The sequence below is a fragment of the Eriocheir sinensis genome, chromosome 56, assembly GCF_024679095.1.
Source record: "Eriocheir sinensis breed Jianghai 21 chromosome 56, ASM2467909v1, whole genome shotgun sequence".
NCBI lineage: Eukaryota > Metazoa > Arthropoda > Malacostraca > Decapoda > Varunidae > Eriocheir > Eriocheir sinensis.
In genome coordinates, this window is record NC_066564.1 from 11,530,398 (window position 1) to 11,535,111 (window position 4,714).

The 4,714-nt window shown below is 42.1% G+C and overlaps 1 long non-coding RNA gene across 1 annotated transcript; it reads left to right on the forward strand.

Moving 5' to 3' along the window:
- The first annotated feature begins 846 nt into the window (after positions 1-846).
- LOC126984307 (uncharacterized) lies at positions 847-2,311 on the forward strand. The gene is made up of 3 exons (XR_007736565.1): positions 847-1,249; positions 1,754-1,921; positions 2,174-2,311. It is a non-coding gene; the product is annotated as an uncharacterized LOC126984307 (long non-coding RNA).
- Positions 2,312-4,714: the final 2,403 nt, after the last annotated feature.

Below are 4,714 nucleotides of genomic sequence, written 5' to 3' on the forward strand. Positions count from 1 at the left end.
GCATGCATTTAATCTTTTTACATCCCTCTCCAACATCCTATTCCATTCAGTCACAACTGTTACCATAATCCCCTTTTCTCTCTTATATACATACGTCACTCAAGTAGCATGTGCTCAATCATATCGTCACCCCTCTTTCACACCTACATGAATGTCACACCTTGGGACTAACACCTTGCCACCATCTGGAAGAGGATGTCCTCCCCCTCCCCGGCACCACCACACTGCACTCAACCCTCCCACCACTATCATTCCAACCTCCCACTGATGTGTTAGATCCCTGAACCCCTACCTACTGTTCTTTAAAATGTGTTTATAATGTGTACATTTTTAGCTTAGCGGCTGGTAAGACCAAATACACTATATTATTACTATTAACACACACACACTTGACCAATAAGCCCAGGCCACAACAGCCAGCCCAGCACAGTCACCAAAAAGATCAGACCTTTCACAGGACCCACCAACCACATGAAGCCTGGGGTGGAAAGTGAATAACAGATCATGCCGTCACAGTCACCATTTGTTCCAACAGATGAATATTTTCTGTTCTCTACACACAGCCCTGTAACACCACCACAACAAACACTTGCACTCACACACAGCAGAACTGAATCAGCACAGCACCTCAGGAGAAGTGGACCTTCATGTGCCTGACAATCTCACACTTAGTCATGAAACGTTTCCCACAAACATCGCACTTGAACCCTTTATGACCAGAGTGTCTGAAGACGTGCCTGTCCAATATCCTCTTCAGTTTGAACCTTTTCCCACAAACTTCACACTCATGACTTCTTGCATCAGTGTGTGTAACAAGGTGTAATTTGAGGTGACCCTTCTGACTGAAACATTTCCCACAAACTTCACACTTATGATTTCTTTCACCAGTGTGTGTAAGAGTGTGTAATTTGAGGGTACCCTTCTGACTGAAACATTTTCCACAAACTTCACACTCATGATTTCTTTCACCAGTGTGTGTAAGAGTGTGTAATTTGAGGGTACCCTTCTGACTGAAACATTTTCCACAAACTTCACACTCATGATTTCTTTCACCAGTGTGTGTAAGAGTGTGTAATTTGAGGTGACCCTTCTGACTGAAACATTTCCCACAAACTTCACACTCATGATTTCTTTCACCAGTGTGTGTAAGAGTGTGTAATTTGAGGGTACCCTTGTGACTGAAACATTTCCCACAAACTTCACACTCATGCTTTCTTTCACCAGTGTGTGTAAGAGTGTGTAATTTGAGGTTACTCTTCCGACTGAAACATTTCCCACAAACTTCACACTTATGATTTCTTTCACCAGTGTGTGTAAGAGTGTGTAATTTGAGGGTACCCTTGTGACTGAAACATTTCCCACAAACTTCACACTCATGATTTCTTTCACCAGTGTGTGTAAGAGTGTGTAATTTGAGGGTACCCTTCTGACTGAAACATTTCCCACAAACTTCACACTCATGATTTCTTTCACCAGTGTGTGTAAGGGTGTGTTTCTTGAGGGTACCCTTCTGACTGAAACATTTTCCACAAACTTCACACTTATAATTTTTTTCACCAGTGTGTGTAAGGGTGTGTTTCTTGAGGGTACCCTTCTCAGTGAAACATTTTCCACAGATTTCACACTCATGATTTCTTTCACCAGTGTGTGTAAGAGAGTGTAATTTGAGGTTACTCTTCTGCCTGAAACATTTTCCACAGATTTCACACTCATGATTTCTTTCACCAGTGTGTGTAAGAGTGTGTAATTTGAGGGTACCCTTCTGACTGAAACATTTTCCACAAACTTCACACTCATGATTTCTTTCACCAGTGTGTGTAAGAGTGTGTAATTTGAGGTGACCCTTCTGATTGAAACATTTCCCACAAACTTCACACTCATGATTTCTTTCACCAGTGTGTGTAAGAGTGTGTAATTTGAGGTGACCCTTCTGATTGAAACATTTCCCACAAACTTCACACTCATGATTTCTTTCACCAGTGTGTGTAAGAGTGTGTAATTTGAGGGTACCCTTGTGACTGAAACATTTCCCACAAACTTCACACTCATGATTTCTTGCACTGGTGTGTGTAAGAGTGTGTGTGTTGAGGTGACCCTTCTGATTGAAACATTTCCCACAAACTTCACACTCATGGTTTCTTGCACCAGTGTGTGTAAGGGTGTGTGTGTTGAGGTGACCCTTCTGATTGAAACATTTCCCACAAACTTCACACTCATGGTTTCTTGTACCAGTGTGTGTAAGGGTGTGATGTTTGGGGTTACTCCTATTACTAAACCTTTTGCCACACTCCCGACTTTCATGAGGTCTTACACCAGAGTGTGTGGGTGTATTTGTTGAGGTCATCCTTCCCTGCATGTCTTTTCTCACACTCTTGACTTTGGTCAGTAAACTTGCTCTCATTCTCAGATCTTCTCACACTTCTGAAATTCAAACTTCCCCCTTTGTGGATGAAGAGGCCAGCAGTTGTTGTTGTTGTTGGTGGTTGTGTTGGTGGTGTTTTTTATCACTCCTGAACCTCACACCAGTAGCAGTCTGCTCCTGCTGATCCCAGCCACTCCAGCTGCTGTCCCGCCTTGCAGCCTCCACTGCAACACTACTCTGGATGTGAGGAGTTGGCTGGCCTTGAGGAACCTCAGAGATGCTGGAGAAGGCGGCGAGGTTGCTTCAAAGCCACATTCAAGTGACCAATTGAGCAGGCAAGGCGAGGGATGCACCAAGGAGTCCTGAAGTCAGCGGCAGCAGGGACGGAACAAGTACTGACCACAGCAACTGTCTCGATGCCTCACTTCAACACTAACACCAGTGGTGGACATTGGGACACAAAGTCATGTGCTGAAAAAAAGAAAAGAAAAAAAAAAGAACATAAGAACGTAAGGAGTCTGCAAGAGGCCGGTTGGCCTATACAAGGCAGCTTCTGTACACTCAACCCCACCTTACCTCACCATCCATGGCTTTATCTAACCTCTTCTTGAATGTATCTATGGTATTGGCACCCACAACATGGCTCCCAAGCCTGTTCCATTCGTCCACCACTCTATTGGTGAACCAATTCTTGCCTATGTCTTTGTTGAATCTGAATTTGTCTAACTTGAAACCATTGCCACGCGTCCTACCTGGCTCTTTCACTTCAAAATATTATTGACACCCCTTTTATTAAATCCCTTCATCCATTTATAAACTTCGATCAAGTCTCCTCGCAACCTTCGCCTTTCAAGAGAGTGTAGATTTAACTGCTTCAGCCTTTCTTCATAAGGCAAGTTTCTCACCCCCTGAATCATCTTTGTCATCCTCCTCTGTACAGATTCTAACATCTTGATATCCATTCTATAATAGGGGGACCAGAACTGAACTGCATAATCAAGATGAGGTCTAACTAGTGCTAAGTAAAGTTTGATGACGACTTCAGCGCTCCTATTGCTCACGCTCCTTGAGATGAAACCTAGTACTCTGTTTGCCCGATTTTTAGCCTGAATGCATTGAGCCCTAGGACGGGGAAACTGAAGTTGGTGGGAGGGATCAGGGCGGTGGTGGGTGCACCGAAGGCAAGCCACAGGCCACCGGGTCAGGCAAATAGTGCGTGTACTGATAATAAGCTAATGCAATAATATATTCATTGATAAATATGTCTTTTGAACTAACCTAAATAAATCTGAAGCGATATTCGTAACAATACTAAGACAGAACTACACGTAAATGGACAATATCCAGCGACCAAAGCTGCAAGCTTGATAGTTTTAAGGCCTGTTAACACATTAATCGCGTTTGGCAACTCAGCGCTCTTGCCTGCTCCGCGGAACTTTCACGGCGCCAACCACGCCAGTGTCCGTTGGACTTTTGCAGAGAGAGGAGTTATGTATCATTATGAGAGGATAGCCTGTAGTATAGTGTAAAAATCCACGGTACAAATATATACCAAATCGCGGACCACTAATATTTTTTCCCTCTGCCGCGTATTGGTGCACCAATGTACCAGGCATGGGTTGGCGCATATATGTACCAGTTCGCGACGCACTGACGATATAGTCTTGTTCTGCTATTTGGTGTAGTTTTTATGATTATTATACGAGTTTGTGTCGATACAATATCTTACATTTTGATGAGCTGTACATAAAAAAACTATTAATAATGTTTTTTTCCCCTCCTTTTCAACAGAAATGAACCCGACCGTCTTTTAAGGAGGGCGATCGGATACTTCATCTGGTGATTCAGATGATTCAGGTTTTTTGTCAATTCAGATGACCCAGATGATGAGCTCTCCGAGGAAAGTGACGAGTTAGAAACAGATGAAGAGCAGGATGGGGAACATTATTTTCTTCTCTGTTATGAGCAAAATTTAAATTTATCAGGAATTTTTTTTTTTTACGTTATTTGCGGAGTGGTGTTTCCCTCTACAGTTCAGTAAAATACACTATAATAAATCAACCATTGGGATAATCTAATATTCCAAGTACTAGTAAGTAGTGATCTGGAGCATTATTTTTTCTGTTATGAAAGCAAAATTTTCATTTATTAGGATTTTTTTTTTTTTTAAGTTGTTTGATATGAGGGGCATTTGCCTCTACAGTTGATTACTGTTACATAATGAAATGCTTATATTTGGAAGCAAAATGTCACCAAACTTTAAAGGTATTTTGGATGCCTTTACATAGCTATATATTTATTACCTTATCATTTTGAACTTATTACCTGGTACCATTCCAACACATCTGCAGT